At 43.3% G+C, this 18,145-nt stretch overlaps 1 protein-coding gene across 1 annotated transcript in view; it reads right to left on the reverse strand.

Annotated features, from left to right (window-relative positions):
- ANKRD55 (ankyrin repeat domain 55) overlaps positions 1-18,145 on the reverse strand; it is a 204,277-nt gene that overhangs the window by 156,227 nt on the left and 29,905 nt on the right. The window contains exon 5 of the mRNA XM_045020668.1: positions 12,149-12,272. The gene's annotated coding sequence lies outside the window, so the exon portion shown is untranslated. The remainder of the gene's footprint in view (positions 1-12,148; positions 12,273-18,145) is intronic.

An 18,145-nucleotide genomic window follows, 5' to 3' on the forward strand; every position in this document is an offset into this window, starting at 1 on the left:
TGAAAATGCCAATTGTACTTTCAGTTGGATAAGATAGTCTTCACTTCCTATTCTTGTGCTGTTAAACAGTTGCTATATTCCACTCCAAATGTGACTTCACTTCTCCTGCATGTGATTTAGGATCCTTCCAGGTAAATGTATAAATTAAAAACACAGAATATTAATAATAGGGAAGGTGCTCGTTTTAATCTAAAATGGACTCCTTTTTCATAATCCATGTTATGGTCTGGTTTTGAATCTATTTACTTTTTTTAGCTTCTGAAAGGACAATTTGGGAACAGAAGTCGTTTACAGAAGCCAGTATCTGCTGCTGTAGAGCATTAACTGCTCAATAATGAAGTCTTTCAAATCAAGTACTACTGGCACAAAGACGCACTTGAATCTACTGACTTGGCTGGGCACAAGATAGGGATAATTTCCATTTTTCTTTTGTCCAATATAGTATCTTTTATCTCTGAATATGAGCTACTTTCATTACAGTTCAGTTATCTTAGATATTAATTCAGTGCATAAGACTCATGTATTTTTGGCAGTTTGCTCAGTCTGTTGCATGTTCCTGAAGTGTAAAAGGGACTGCTTCCCTTAAAATTGTCTTCTATGGTAAGAAAGGTTAGGACAAAGCTGTCTTTCTTCTGTTTTTCTAAACTGAAATAATCTTCATTATCATTGCACATTTTTATAATTAATCTGATAATTCCACTAGTATAATCTACCAGAATTAAAAAACAAACAAGAAAGTATCTTCCATTGATATGCAGCCTTAACTAAAATTCAAGGACATTTGCTTCAGCATGTCTAGTGAAGAATGAATGTGGGGAAATTATATGCTCAAATCTAAGAAGTCTCTACTGAGCATAGATTTATAGACTGTAAGGCCAGAAGGGGCCATCAGGATCATCTAGTCTAACCTCTTGTACACTGCAGGTCACAGAACCTCACCCACCCACTCCTGCAATAGGTCCATAATCTCTGGCCCTACACACCGTATGCCTAACCCACCAGCTCGATTAGATCTGCATTTCCTTTGTCTTGATTTAAAGCTTTTAAATTACAAAAAATCCACCATTTATTCTAGTTCATATTAGCAAGTGACCCGTGCCCCATGCTGCAAAGGAAGGCAAAAAATCCACAGGGTCTCTGCCAATCTGACCTGGGGAAAATTCCTTCCTGACCCCAAATACAGCAATGGGCAAGACCCACCAGCCAGATACCTGAGAAAGAATTATGTGAAGTAACTCAGAGCCCTCCAACGGCCCTTCTCTGGTCATTAAATATTTGCTAAAAGCATTTGTTGATGGGCTATATGCCATTGTAGGCAATCTCATCATACCATCTCCTCCATAAATGTATCAAGATGCATCTTAAAACAACTTAAGTTTTTTGCCCCCACTACTCCCCTGGGAAGGCTGTTCCAGAACTTCACTCCTCTGTTGGTTAGAAACTGTTTGAGTTTGACTTCCACCATGGATGAGGTTATTTCTACTTCTATATCTTAGCCACCCTGCTACTTCCCCCAAGCTTCTTGTTATCCTTATTAAAAACTCAGGCAAAGTATTCACTTATGTGTTGGGCCCTGACTAGATTATCTTTATTCTTCATCCCATCCTCAGTGTTTAGCAACCCCACTTCTTTAGCCATATAAAAAGAAAAAAACAAGGAAAGAACTTGTTACTATTAGTTTTAATTTCCTTTGCAAGATCAAGCTCTGCTTGGCTTTTCACAGTTCTCACATTTCCCTATAATTTCTGACCTCCAAGAGATAGCTTAAGCCTTCTCCGCATTCAAATCCTTGAGTTCTTCAATCCAGTTGATACCAGTCAGTTCTGTGTTCTTGGGGAACCAGGGCATGGTATCCAGCCTGTCTGACTCATGAAGGACACCCCCCACAACAGCCTCTGCTTGAACCAAAACCAATCAGAGAAAAGACTTGCAGAGGGCAGTGAAGGGCAGTGGGAGACACACCTAGACACCTCCTGACAAGGGTGATAGGATTAAGGCAACTACCCTCGCCTCATCTGCATCAAAGAAGGGACAGGGAGGCATCTCCATTAGCATACAGAATGGAGAACAGAGATTCCAAGGCAAGAATGCACTAAACTCTGGGACCAGAAAAGCAGGGAAGCACTGCATCATGGGGGATCTCTGCTCCAGCTGTTAATGAACCTCCGCCTGCACACACCCAGCTCAGTAGTTATCAGACCAATTCTAGTAATGAATCCTTGATTGATATCCAAAATACTGAAGCAGCCTAATTGCATTGTGAGCTCTCTGGAAGGAACACCATTCATAGCTAGGAGTGATCAGCTCCTATTGTCTAGCCTAAAGAAAACCCTTGAGTCATCAGTTTACCCATAAACAAATCTAGTGTTCTCCCTTGAACCATTGTTCTTTTCCCTACCAAAAAAACCCTACCCACACTCAAGTAAGTGTTCTGCTGCATGGATCCAAACTCTGCATCAGTTCCATTGGGATTTCATCATCTCCTGACTGTTCGTGCTGGGGGCTCTACCTGTCTCCAGCACTCAGGACCCTGAGCTACCATCATCACCTTCAAACCCCGATCAATTCAAGCTTCATGGAGTGATGAGATCCCTCTCTCTTTCTGTTTTCTTTTCTACCTCAGGTATAACTTTCTAACCCTGACTTGTTTGATCAGGTATAGTTTTCTATATATGACTTTTGTAACCTTGAATAATGTAACTGTTATGTTGGTTTAGGCTCTCCTTGTGTACTTATCACTAGTATTCAATAAATAACTTTTATGGTTAAGCTGGTTGCTTCCCTCTCTCTCTGGGCTTTACTTTTTTGTGTTTTTAGCTTCCCCATTTACTCTGCAGCAACGCTTCTCTTACCTAAGCTAAAGATCCCTGTAGCGCCCAAAAATACTGTGGGGTTACTACCAGTACAATTGTAACGTGAAAGTGGGGATAGGGACGTGCTGAACCTGTGACATACGAGGGTGGCAGCTTGGAAATGCTGCTTGACCCAGACTACTGAGTCCAGGGGCATATAAGGGTGGCAGTCTGGAAGTGCTGTTCGACCCAGCCTGCTCAGGCGTAGTCTACTCCAGTGCGGTACCTGTGGCACATAAGGGTGACAGCTTGGAAGTGCTGCTTGACCCAGTTCACTGAGTCCAGGGACCTATAAGGTGTCGGCTTGAAAGTGCTGATTGACCTGGTCCATTCAGACTTGCTCTGTTAGTGTGTGTGTGTTCATCCGGTTCTGGGGCTGGAGGAACCCAGCCATGAGGAACCTAGGTCCTGCAGGGAGGAGACTTGCAGAAGGGAGAAGTAAAAAACTCAAGTGACACAAACAGTACATTGACAGAATCATAGAAACACCCTGCGCCCTCCCCCCCCCCCCGAGAAGAATAACCCTAATAAATGAGCATACCCCAAAGTAACAGGCAAATCTGGTAACACAGCCCCCTTCCCTAATTAATTCCCTTAATTTTTAAAGTTTGCTGTTTTGAAATCAAGGACCATAGTGTCACAGTTCTTAGGCTGCTGATGGATGACTGATGGATGCTGTTGTCAGAGCTGGGTGGCTGGAGAGCAGTGTCTACTGGCTGGGTGCCCAGCTCTGAAGTCAGCGCCGCCACCAGCAGCAACCCAGAAGTAAGCTTTGCAATACCATTATCCCCCCATACAATAGCCTTGCAACCCCTTTTTTCATCTAGACCCCCAATTTGAGAAATGCTGTGTACTTTTACCCTATAGTATAGTATTGTGATGGGGTGGATCACAGAAACCTCCTTGGGAGCTGCCAACTCATGTGCCAAGACTACTTCTGCCCCTGCTTTCCTGCCCTGGCAGCTTAGGACTCCAGCACTCTGACTGGTTTGAGCCAGACCCGCTAGCCTGCTGCAAACCCAGACCCAGGTCTCACCCATGTCCCCTAATAGCTGTAGGCTTAAACTGAAAGCAGCTTACAGAAGTGTTCCTGTCTTTAACACTCAAATGCCCAACTCCCAATGGGGTCTAAACCCCAAATAAATCCGTTTTACCCTGCATAAGCTTATACCAGGTAAACTCATAAATTGTTCACCCTCTGTAACACTGATAGAGAGATATGCACAGCTGTTTGCTCCCCTCCCCCAGGTATTAATACATACTCTGGGTTAATTAATAAGTAAAAATACAGAAAGTAGGATTTAAGTGGTTCCAAGTAGTAACAGACAGAACAAAGTGAATTACCAAGTGAAATAAAATAAAACACACACATTTAAGCCTAATACAGTAATACAACTCAGTACAGATAAAATCTCACCCTGAGAGATGTTTCAATAAGTCTCTTTCACAGACTGGACACCTTCCTAGTCTGGGCACAATCCTTTCCCCTGGTACAGCCCTTGTTCCAGCTCAGGTGGTAGCTAGGGGATTCCTCGTGATGGCTGCCACTTTTGTTGTGTTCTACCCATTTATATATCTTTTGCATAAGGCAGGAATCGTTTGTCCCTCTCTGGGTTCTCACCCCTCCTTCTCAATGGAAAGACACCAGGTTAAAGATGGATTCCAGTTCAGGTGACAGGATCACATGTCACTGTAAGACTTCATTACCCACTTGCCAGCACACACGTATACAGGGAGACTTACAGGTAAAACAGAGCCATCTGCAGACAATTGTCCTGGTTAATGGGAGTAATCAAGATTCCAAACCACCATTAATGGCCCACACTTTGCACAATTACAATAGGCCCTCAGAGTTATATTTCATATTTCTAGTTTCAGATACAAGAGTGATACATGTATACAAACAGGATGACCACACTCAGTAGATTATAAGCTTTGTAATGATACCTTAAAAGAGACTTTTTGCACAAAGCATATTCCAGTTACATTATATTCATACTCATTAGCATATTTTCATAAAATCATATAGAGTGCAACACCACAAGTATAGTATAGTATAGTATAGTATAGTATCTTAAACCTACCCTGCCCTAAGTGCAGGAACACAGTGACTATCAGACCCTGGATTTTAAAGAAAAGGTTTGAATGACAATTGAGTTAATTAATTAGTATTAGCGAAGTGGTACCGTAAAAATGGGGAAAGGTTCAAAATACAAAATATAAAGTAGGAAGATAAAACAGAGATTTATAAGCCAAAAAAAGAAAAATGTCGTAAGTGTCAAAAACAGCATACACTGTTTGAGCCAGCCAGTAGCTCTGGGATCAGCAGTGTGGCATCTGGAAAGTCCTCCTGATAGACCAGCATAGGATGAGGAGCCATGCAGTAGGTGTGGAGTGTCCTCATCTATACCACAGCTACACAGAGGGCTGTTCCTGAGTCCCTAGGTGTGGTTGTTTGCCATGCACCTCCACACCCCACGTCTACAATGGTTGAACTTGCGGGAAGGAGTTTCTTATAGATGGATCAGTAAGAATGTGGCACAATGTGGCAATATCTGCTGTAGAGATGGTTGGTAACTTAGTCCTGATTGGTCTTCTACTGATGAGTCGGTAGTGAGGTATTGCTCATATATATCTTTGAAAAATGGCAGTTGTGCCATCTCCTGGAATTTGTCAAGCAATTTTTTTTTGCTGCAACGCAATGTCTGATGTTAGGAGGTAAAAAACTTCCTGACTGTCAGAGTCAGGGCCGGCTCCAGACCCCAGCGCGCCAAGCGCGCGCTTGGGGCGGCGTGCCGTGGGAGGGTGGCAGGCGGCTCCGGTGGACCTCCCGCAGACATGCCTGCGGAGGGTCCGCTGGTCCCGCGGCTCCAGTGGACCTCCCGCAGGCGTGCCTACGGGAGGTCCCCTGGAGCCATGGGACCAGCGGACCCTCCGCAGGCACGTCTGCAGGAGGTCCACCGGAGCCGCAGGACCGGCGACCGCCAGAGCGCCCCCCACGGCGTGCCGCCGTGCTTGGAGCGGCGCAATTCCTAGAGCCGCCCCTGGTCAGAGTGGTTAAGCACTGGAATAAATTGCCTAGGGAGGTGGTGAAATCTCCATCATTGGGGAATTTTTAAGAGCAGGTGGACTAACACCTGTCAGGGATGGTCTAGATAATACTTAGTGCTGCCGTGAGTGCAGGGGACTGGAACAGATGACCTCTTGAGGTCCCTCCCAGTTCTAAGATTCTGTGAAATACTGAGCCTGACTCTGCGCTAACATATGCTGGCATATATGAAATTAGTGATATCAGTGGAGTTGCAGTGTAAAATCAGGCTGAGTGGAGAATCAGCCCATGTTTCTACACTAGTACAGATGGTGAAGCTATTTCTAACATGAAACTAATTTAAATTTGGTTATGATGAATTTGCCCTTATTGCAAAACCTCTAAGAGCACATGTTATGGTTATTAATGGGTACATTCTACCCTCCGGGAGTCACACAGTGCATCTGTTGACTTCAGCAGGAGCTGCGCTAGTGTCTCAGAATGAAGAGCTGGCCTCACAGTATTTCAGTTTAAACTGTTTTTTAAATGCACCTGTTCGGTTAGAAAAAATTGCAGAGCTCAGTTTGCTCAGACAAAGTAAAACCAACAGGTTTTAGATTCTAATTTTGAATATCAGAGCCGCTGTGGTTTTAATAGGACACATCACTATCTAGGTCAGTCAATGGTAACTGCAGGGCAGTGTGTATTTGAATTTCTTTAGATGTCACTCACTCATATATAATGATCCTCACTGATTTCTTTTTGAGGAGATGATCTGCAGTATTGGCCCTTTTCATTCTGTCCAGACTGAAAAGCATGCAGTACCTGAAAACTATGGAAAGTAAAAGCATTACCATATTTACACAAACAGGACATTACAAAAAAAAGTCCCATGATGCTTGTCCTGTGAGACATTAGCTCTCAGCTCTGCTAAGCTGCACTTATGGATACAGCTACAAGCAAACCCTCCTCTCATCCATTTGTGCACAAACATCCCACATTGCCTCTTGTAACAACAGTCACATTATGCTTCCTTGCACAAAACCAGCTTTCAGTTTAGATTTCCTTAATCCTGTCAGATTCCAACTCAGCCAACTAACAACTATGATCTATGGGAAAACCTTCCATGAAATAAAGCAATGTCCTTACTGAAATGACATGTCGAAAAAATTAGCTAATGCACCAATCTCATGAAATATTTAGTTTATATCTGTAAATTACAGACTCCTGGTTGCCTAAACAGTTGTGCTATAAATCTCAGAGGCACAGCAATATACAAACAGCACACACAAAATCCGAATCCTGCTTCCCATATTCACACATCATACATTGTACTTTTAAACAAAAGCATTATACACATATATATACCTACACATTATATATATATGCACATATAGGCCCATGAGTGTTCTATTAAAAGTATTAATGTGTTTTGTAGGATATTCATATGTAGATATTCACTTAAATCTATGCCCTTAAGGGCAGATCCTTAGCTGCTATTAATGTTATCGCTCCAATGAAGTCAACAGAGCTATGACAATTTATAGCAGCTAAGGATCTAGCCCTTATAGAGCAACTAAGACAGTTCTAAACATGGTGACATAACAATCTGCCACTGACAGTGAAAGAGCTAAAGGAAAGGATCACTAAAGGGTTAACTTAGAAGGGTACCCTAATCATTTCCTGAAAGCTGTAGAATAAAACCGCATGGGAAAGAAGAGAAACCCACTGCAAGGTGCACATCACAGAATTGGTTTCCTCCTATAATAAGGGTGTGATTCAGAGGATTGTTGGTAAGAGGTTAATCTTTATGTTCAGGTCCCACTCACAGGACATGGGTCAGAGTAACAAGTCATGATAACAGTATCTGTTAGCAAATGCCATCTTGGAATCAAGGAAGTGGGCTCAACATGCTGCTAAATTTATAGCCTCTTGAATCACCACATGGTGGCACAAATTCAGTATTGCAGCTTCTCAGGGTGTTAATGGGGGAAGCAGCAAAATTAGTTTTCTATTTTTTCTTTCTAATTTATATGCATCAAATAGCAGCATTATCAATCCCAAGCATTCAAAAATCATGAGTCAGTTTCCAAAATATGTCATTAGATTATCTTAAAAATCATGAGATTTAAAAAACAACAAACAAACAAAAAAAATCAGGGGTTTGGCCAGCAGGAAGCAAAAGAAACTAAGGAGGCAGTTTCTTAAAACCTGAACCTATTGAAGATAGTTCAATCCACTTAATAAATAACGATGTACTATTTTTGAGATACAATGACTGGCTGGTCTCTGGTCTCAGTGCCTTAAAGTACTCAAGTGCTACAGCCATCGTGTAACAAACACAAATCAGAATATGTACATCCTGGCCTATGAGGATATATTACAGCTTTTAATGTCAAACTTTTTTTTTTAAGGGAAAATATTAGCTGGGATTTTTCCTTGTATATGGGTTAAAAGCTATTTTATAATCTTGACTTCTGTCTCAGGGCTGGTTGGCTCTCTACAGAGCATCAGGGTTACAGCTGAGCATTTCACATCATGTGTAATGGCACTGCACATTTTATATAAAAAGGTAAAACACATAGTGCATGAGAATTTTTTTTTGTAAGACCATATTTCCAATGTGATTTTATAAGTCAATATTAAATCAGTCAGCTTTTAATTGTATTTTTGGAAACAGAAGAAAAAAAAGACATCCCAAAATGTAACATTTCTGAAGTGAACGAAAGCAATAAAAGGATAATCTTGTGGTTAAAGAACTAGATGGGTATGGATGAGAACTGTGTGCAATTCTTGGTTGTATGACAAACTTCCTGTCTGACCGTAGGCAAGTCACTTAATCTCTCTATGCCTGTTTCCTCACCTGTCAAGAGGGGTAATAATATTTCCTTTCTTTCATCCTTCGTCTATCTTGTCTATTTAGATTGTAAAAATTCTAGACCAAGTCTCTCTCCTACTATGTGCTTACTCATTGCCCGGCACAATGGGGCCCTGATCTCAGTTGAAGCATATATGCACTATTGTAATAAAATAATCACAATGATAAGAAAAATGTAACATTTAAAACAAAACCAAAAATAAATATGGACAGACAAGACTGCTTCAGTCAACACCCAGTCAAGTGATCCCAGCTTTCATCCTAGCTTATTAATGATCTCTAGGGAAAAGGCCATGTAATCTGACAGATTTTCAAAGCAGTCCTGGGACATTGTGTAAAATCCTGGCACTCACAAAATCAATAGGAATTTAGTTATTGACTTCGATGGGGCCAGGATTTCATGCATTAGTTTTAATTGAAGATATGTATCTAAATCCCTTAGATCAGGGGTCGGCAACCTCTCAGAAGTGGTGTGCCAAGTCTTCATTTATTCACTCTAATTTAAGGTTTCACGTGCCAGTAATACATTTTAACATTTTTAGAAGGTCTCTTTCTATAAGTCTATAATATATAACTAAACTATTGTTGTATGTAAAGTAAATAAGGTTTTTAAAATGTTTAAGAAGCTTCATTTAAAATTAAATTAAAATGCAGAGTCCCTCGGACCCGTGGCCAGGACCCGGGCAGTGTGAGTGCCACTGAAAATCAGCTCGCGTGCTGCCTTCGGCACACGTGCCATAGGTTGCCTACCCCTGCCTTAGATTGTTTTGAAAATTTCAACCCACACATATATTTACAGCCCAAAAAAAACTACATTACAAATGGTTGCAGGGTTGCAAAGTCTGGCTCTCAAAAGTTAGGAAATGCCAGAATTAAGATTGCATGTGCAATCTTAATTCGGCCACCTTGTGTATATGCATTAAGATACAGTAATTACATGATTACATCCTATTTTCCATGGCACCTCTCCCTCATTCTGTGCACAGGATGGACAGTGCTCAGGGAATGAATCAGAGCTGGGTAGTAAAGGAGGCTTATAGGAGCCATGACTCATTTGTTGAAGAAGTTTGGAAGGTGTGTAGTGAATGTGGCAATGGATTGTAGCCCCTTATCCACATGTGGTTCAATTCAGGATCAGCACCAGATCATAGCATTTAGATATATTTATAGTGAAGACAAGCATAAGTTTATTACCAAAGATTCAAGATTCAAACAATAGTGAATAAGGATAACGGAAACAAAAAGTTACATATAGATTCATAGACTCTAGGACTGGAAGGGACCTCGAGAGGTCATCGAGTCCAGTCCCCTGCCCTCATGGCAGGACCAAATACTGTCTAGACCATCTCTGATAGACATTTATCTAACCCACTCTTAAATATCTCCAGAGATGGAGATTCCACAACCCCCCTAGGCAATTTATTCCAGTGTTTAACCACCCTGACAGTTAGGAACGTTTTCCTAATGTCCAACCTAAACCTCCCTTGCTGCAGTTTAAGCCCATTGCTTCTTGTTCTATCCTTAGAGGCTAAGGTGAACAAGTTTTCTCCCTCCTCCTGATGACACCCTTTTAGATACCTGAAAACTGCTATCATGTCCCCTCCCAGTCTTCTCTTTTCCAAACTAAACAAACCCAATTCTTTCAGCCTTCCTTCATAAGTCATGTTCTCAAGACCTTTAATCATTCTTGTTGCTCTTCTCTGGACCCTCTCCAATTTCTCCACATCTTTCTTGAAATGCGGTGCCCAGAACTGGACACAATACTCCAGTTGAGGCCTAACCAGCGCAGAGTAGAGCAAAAGAATGACTTCTCGTGTCTTGCTCACAACACACCTGTTAATGCATCCCAGAATCATGTTTGCTTTTTTTGCAACAGCATCACACTGTTGACTCATATTTAGCTTGTGGTCCACTATAACCCCTAGATCCCTTTCTGCCGTACTCCTTCCTAGATAGTATCTTCCCATTCTGTATGTGTGAAACTGATTGTTCCTTCCTAAGTGGAGCACTTTGCATTTGTCTTTATTAAACTTTATCCAGTTTACCTCAGACCGTTTCTCCAATTTGTCCAGATAATTGTCCAGATCATATAAAACAAAGTTATCACATGCTTTTTAGAGACTAAATTTAACAGGCTAAACTCCTGTCTAAAGAAGTTTCTCTCATCCATCAGTGCCCTCTGCACTGTTTCAACCAAGGCTGGTTGTGATCCCATTTTCATGTTGTCTGTTTACTTTCTAGGTTCAGGATAAAAGGTTGTGTACTTTGACTACTCATATCCCCAAAGTTCATTGTCTGTAGTCACTGTAAGGTGTTATTGGAGTATGGTTATGCCTTTGTTATGTATTATAAATAATGTTGATACAATTCAAAATGGAGTCTAAGAATTCAAGATGGCGCATGCGGTAGGAAGGGTTTGAACTCCATCTTGGTACCCTTTCTTCATGGCATTTTCCTGCTGTGGTGTTGGGGGGAGAGACTCATCAGCACAGCGCCTCCTGCTGGTTATCCAGGGAATTAGTTCTTTCCCAACTCTGGAGCGTCCTTTGCCGGCTGACGTCTCGCCTGCTGCTGGCCCCCGTGTCCCTCCCGGACCCCGGTGCCCTTTGCCCAGGGGTTCTGCCCACCACAGCAACCCACAATCTGGGTCTCCCCTCCCAGGGGAATCCCCACTCCCTATCCCCACCTGCCTCAGTGGCTATTGCCAGTCTCCATTTAGCCCCCGTTCACTAGGGCAGACTGCTGTCTGTAAACCACTCAACATCGGCAAGAGGGGTTGGACAAGCTGCCTCTGCCTATCCTTGGGCTGCCCCTCTGCAGCCCTAGTACCCTTTTTGAGGACCCTTAACTTGGCCTGCAGCCTGGGCCATGGCTAGGCTGGAGCTCCCAGCTCCCTCTGCCCTTCCCCAGCACTGCTTCACCCTAGGTACCCTGCACAGCTCCCAAGCAGCCAGGTCCCTCTCTCTAGGGAGCTAGAGAGAGTGTCTCTCTTTCCTTCTGGCCCACTGCCCTCTTATAAGGGCCAGCTGGGCTTTGATTGCACTGGCTACAGCTGTGGCTGCTTTCCCAATCAGCCCAGCATTTCCCCTGCCACAGCTCTCTCCCAGGGCTGTTTTAAGCCCTTCAGGGTAGGAGCGGGGTAACCACCCCGCAAAACTTGAAGGACTGAGAGCTGGATGAAACTGGTTGGGGGCAGTGTCTGCCAGAGTGTGCCTCAGGAATTTGCGCCAGAGAGAGCATGTAAGGAACTGTCAGCAGTGACACAGGCGCTGTCCACCATCGAGGCAGCCACATCCAGTTTCTTTGAGCGGTCATTGAATCAAGACTTCGGTTACTAACATTGGATCAAGACTTTGGCTACTAACAGCTTCCCAGGACTTTGATACTTACCTGATTCCTGTGTTCCACCAAAGGATCCAGTGAAGTCCAGATCTGTTGATCTCCTGCTTTGGCTGTAGAGAGCCAGATCCTCCAATGTTCCTGAGATGGACCATCAGTTGCCGGTGACCTCCATCTGTAGTAGAAGAGAGACAGTAATTGTTTTTCGGGAACTTAATAGTTTAACCAAGGGACAGTTTAAGGGTCTAGGCTCTAGGCCCCTTGCTGGAATCTATTCTTGGGTATTTGTAATGATCCCCTTAGTGATTCCTCCCTCCCCACCCCCAGTTGTAACAATCCCTTATTTAATCTTCTTTCTGTTTAAGGTTATATTCTCTCTATCCTTTATTTCAATGCAACACGGGCGGGAGGCACACAGATTTCTAACTTTCCCAGTTGATAGATGCTGGTAGGAATCGAACCTGTTATTATATGTCACCTCCTTATTCTATAACAGAGATTTTGGGGTAACATCAGAGTCAGGATAACCATTCAAGACTTATTTTTCCTGTTTGCTACTTCTCTGTTGATTTCACATCTCTGTGTTGACTTCATATGTAAATAGGAATACTCTCTGTTAATCTACAATGCTTAATTTACACCTCAGAGAGACAGATGAATAAATATCTTTTGTCTGACAGAAAACCAGTTTGCCAACTGTCTTGATACAGACTTTAAAATGTATTTACATATATATACACACACAACGCCTTATATGGTATCTGTACATACATTTCTCCATGATATTAATGACCAGTGTGTCCCCGACTTTCATTTAAGACCTCACATGACACTCCCTGGAGAACCAGAATATATATTTACACACACCAGAATCAGTTGGCATTAGGGGATGCTGAACAATGCTGAACAATGAAGAGAAAATAAAATATTGAATAGTTGCTCATTTACTGAGCAGCATCCATCCTGTGCACTGAATGAGGCACTATGGAAAAAATAGAGTGTGATCATGTATTTAAAGACTGTATCATAAGGCATACACACAAGGAGCCAAATTAAGATTGCACAGTTAATTATGACATTTCTTAACTTCATAACTTTTGAGGGATTGACTTTGCAACTTTAACATTCTTTTAATGTACTTTTTTTGTATGTAACACCAGATATATGTTGTATTGCAAATTCATCCTTTCATATCAGGATAATGGGAAATTTCAACACAAGCGGGGGGCGGCGGGGAAGGGGCACTGCACTTTTGATGGCTCCAGGCCCAATTTACTATTAAGAGGACATTGTGGTCCAGCATACTGGGCACTGGACTGGAAGTCTGGAGAAATGGGATTTTGGTCCTGGCTCTACTATTGACCTACTGTGTGTGGCCTTGGCTAGAGCACCTCACCTGTCTGCACATCCATTTTCCCATCTGTAAAATATGTGGCTGATGTTCCTTACCTTTCTTTTGAGAACTCTGGATGAAAACTGTGATACAACTACCATGTGTTGTTAAACCAGCCCATCCCAGGCCATGCAGAAGTGAACTTGGCCAGGAACAATTTATTATTGCAGGACCAGCTGTAAACAAGCTGAATGACCTGCAGGAGGAACCTCTCAGATTCAGCATTTTCGAGGCCTCCTGAAGTGTAAAGATGACCTCTGCTTGCAACAGTTACTGCCCTCTCTGTGGGAAGAGCAAGCAGACCTCCCACACCATCTGTGCAAAGGTGCTGGTAGCTCACACAGCTGAAATCACAAAGGACTAGAAATCTCATAAGAAAGCTGCTCTCCCAAGACTTCCAGAGCTTATGTGAAACTCCTTGGGCTAAAAAAGCATAGAAATGAGATTCCAAACCTTTTAAAGTTCACCAGTAGTAACGAGGCAGCTCACTTTTATGCCACTATTCTGCTTTTGCTGAGGGAAACTCGAACTATTGAATGTGACCACAGAACACTGGCTATGCGGCTAGTCTTTTTTTAACTCTGGGGCTTATATGGGAGCATGCCTTTGATTTCCCTTGACAGAGCCTTTGGTTACCCCATAATATGCGTGCACACCCCAACTATACTCTCAACTCCCACTGAAGGGAGCTCAACTCAGTCAGCGGGATCTGAAGGCATTTGGCACATTGCATGACTGAGCCCATGATGTACAGAAATATACAAGAGTTGCAAGCAAAGAAGAAGTTGAATAATATTTCAAGCACGCGTTTCCTGTACAGGCTTCCGATATGTCTCCCTCACCAGGGCTGAGTGACCGACCTCGTGTATGCATTTCTCTGAAAATATTGCACATAGATTCAACTGTAATTTTCCCCTTCTTCATTTACAGTATATAGCTATTTTGAAATCCTAAAACATCTGGAAAGTTGTATGAGTAAGACAACTTGAATGAAGCCTCTGGGGTTTTGCTGTCTAACAAATATGGACCCAGCAGGTCTTTTGTGAATTTTAGCCAGAACAGGAATTTTCACATCATTTAATTAACTTCATAAAAATTTAACATAAATTACTAGAGTTCGGATTTTGTGAACTTTGCAGCATCAACACATGTAAAGAAACATGAGGAATTTTTCAGATTTCATTACAGTAGAAGATGAGCAGTCAGTGGAGAATAAGGTTCTTGTGTCTTGCTTTATAATGCCAAGGAAAAAGAAACAGGGTTCTCTTCAAAGCAACGGAGATTGCACAGCAGCTAGAAGCCAAGCTGGACAGCTACCTTCTTGGTCTTAGTTATACAGGACCCCAAATCACAAAGTTCACATCAGGATCCAAACTTCCCTCAGTTCAGAGGTTTCCAGATCCTTGTTCTGGATTGGACCCATCTCTAAATTAGAGCTAATTACATCAGACCGGGTTTAAAAATCTGTAGCGCTGCTTTGTAAAATTTCACAACAATAAAATACTTTCCGTAAGATTTTGTCAATGGCAGCAATTTGTACTTCGACCTCACTTAGTTCCAGAAAACTATGGGCCACCTTCTGCAATCATGATTTCTGCACAGCTTCCTATTGATTCCAATGAGGAACCCTACATGAAAACTGATGGCTGGATATGTACATTTGGGAGGTCTAGGTCTCAACAACATTTTGAAAAGTGACCTTTCTAAATTGTATGCCTTGCTTATTGTATAGGATTCCAAAATCTTGGTGGGCTAATGAAGTGTCCTGTAGTCTCTTTTCCAGACACAGTTACAGTGTAAAACCACTTGAATTCCCATGGAAACCTGGGAGGCAGTGTGACCCAGTGGATACAGCACTGGAGTGGGACTTAGGAAACCTGGGATTTGTTCCTGGCTCAGCCACTAGCCTGCCAGGGTTCCTTGGGCCAGTCCCTTCACCTCTCTGTGCCTCAGTTTCCCCATCTGTAAAATGGGAACAACAACATCTCCTCTGTAAAGTGATTTCTGATCTACTGATGAAAAGTTCTATAACAGCTAACTATTGATCATCATCATCAGGTGTCAAGTATCAGAGGGGTAGCCGTGTTAGTCTGGATCTGTAAAAGCAGCAAAGAGTCTTGTGGCACCTTATAGACTAACAGACGTTTGGAAGCATGAGCTTTCATGGGTGAATACCCACTTCGTCAGATGCATGTAGTGGAAATTCCACTACATGCATCCGACGAAGTGGGTATTCACCCACGAAAGCTCATGCTCCCAAACGTCTGTTAATCTATAAGGTGCCACAAGACTCTTTGCTGCTTTTATCATCATTAGGGTTGCCAGGTGTCTGGTTATTGATTGGAACACTTGGTCAAAAAGGGACCCTGGTGGGTCCAGTCAGCACTGCTGACCAGGCCGTTAAAAGTCCGGTTCGTGTGGGGCTGGCAGGCTCCCTACCTGGCTACACATGGCTCCTGGGAAGCGTCTGGCATGTCCCTCTGGCTCCTAGGTATAGGGACAGCCATGGGGGCTCTGCACACGGGGCCTGCCCTGAGCACCAGCTCTGCAGCTCCCATTGGCCGGGAACCACAGTCAATGGGAGCTGCAGGGGTGGCGCCTGTGGGGGGAGGCAGCATAAGGAGCCATCTGGCCATGCCTCCACCTAGGAGCCAGAGGGACATGTCACTGCTTCCTGGGAGCCACCTGAGGTAAGCACTGCCTGGAGCCTGCATCTGCATCCCAACTCCCCTGCCCCAGCCCTGAGCCCCCGCCTGTACCCCAAACCCCTCATCCCTTGCCCCACCCCCAGTTGGAGCCCTCACCCCCCTCCCACACTCCAGCTCCCTGCCTCAGCCCAGAGCCCCCACACTCTGAACCCCTCGGCCTGAGCCTGGAGCCCCCTCCTGCACCCCAAACACCTCATCCCCAGCTACACCCCAGAACCTGAACCCCCAGCTGGAGTCCTCATCCACTCCCACACCCCAACCCCCTGCCCCAGCCCAGTGAAAATGAGTGAGTGAGGGAGGGAGGGTTGGGGAGAGCGAGCGATGGAGGCTGGATAGAGCGGGCGCGGGGCCTCGGAGAAGGGATGGGACAAGGGTGTTCGATTTTGTGCTATTAGAAAATTGGCAACCCTAATCATCATACAATTCTAATCACTAGCAGAGATTTTCAGTACCATTAACCGTGCTTTTTCTTCTGAGGGGTTTGCCTCTAAACCTGAAGTGAGAAAAAGTCAGAGCTGGAGGCACCTGGGATTTGAAAGAGGAAGTAGGTCCAGACATGATCCTGGATACTGTACCCTAATGCTGTCTGCTTCTGTCTCACAGTCAACACTGCAGGATAGGCTGCTGGTTTGGCAGTGACACGGGCTTTCAATCTACTCAACACCTATGATGTATTCCATCCTCATTCTTGGTAATTAATAGCTAGGAAGCTACTTGAGAGCGCAGGGGTGAGACCCATGCACAGCCCTTGCTCTGACTACATGAAAAATAAAGGGTTCTGTTTTTGTCCAGTAAACTAGGAAATTACACATAATTTGTGTCTAGTCAATTAGTAAACCTAGCAAACTGAGTGTAAACCTAGATTTTAAATCAATTTACACAATAGACCAGATCCCAAGACCTCCCTTATTCAAAGACGCTGTTCAGCTCCCAGTGCAGACCTAACTTGAACCCCTGCTGCAAAGAGGCCATTGTAGTGGTACAGAATTGCTGAGGGGGCAGACCACTCCCTCTACTGGCCCTGCCACACACATTAATGGCAACTCCAAGGAGCTAAAATATCATGAGTCAGACACCCAACGCACATGAGATTGGACAAAATAATAAACTCTGAGTTCTTTTTAATTTGCCCTCTGCTTTATGAGCTTGTAGGGGTCATGTTTTCAAGCTTTTTTTCCTGTAACCATGAGGGCGAGGCACTGAATTTAATTTTAAATGAAAACTGTGATTCTCGTGTAATCATGACATAGGCTGGTTAGTCTGACATCAGTCTTGGGCTAAATCATGGAAAGGCTGATCTGGGATGCCATCAGTAAAGAATTAAAGGATGATAGTACAATTCATGCCAATCAACATGATTTTATGAAAAAAGTTCTTGTCAAACAAATTTGTTAGCATTTTTGAGGGGATCAGAAGCTTAGTTGATAAAGGTAACTGTATGGACATAACACACTTAGACTTAGTCCCACATGGCATTCTGGTAAAATAAATAAATAAAGAGCACTACAGCAAGTTAATGTAACCCATATTAAACGGATTAAAAACTGGTTAAATGATAGATTTCAAAAAGCAATTTGTAAACGGGGAACCTCATCCGGTGAGGTCTCTCAGAGATGTGTTCTTGGTCCATTGCCAAGGCTTAAATTCTTCCCGAGTATTTCCCAGAGCCCCGGGACTAGGGGCTTCAGCCATGCGGGGCGTGTAGGGGCTCCCTCAGGTTTGAAAATATTTACCAGAGCTCCGCTCCGGACGGCTCTGGCTGAATTTAAGCACTCTCCATTGCTATTCTATATTGTTATAAATGATCTGAAAGAAAATATACAATCACTGATGGCTAAATTTGTAGATGACACAAAAATGGGTGGAGTGGTAAATAATGAGGGGGACAAGCCAATTATACAGGCCAACTTGGATCCTTCGGTAAGGTGGGCTCATTTGAACAATATG

Source organism: Mauremys mutica, chromosome 6 (assembly GCF_020497125.1).
Source record: "Mauremys mutica isolate MM-2020 ecotype Southern chromosome 6, ASM2049712v1, whole genome shotgun sequence".
NCBI lineage: Eukaryota > Metazoa > Chordata > Testudines > Geoemydidae > Mauremys > Mauremys mutica.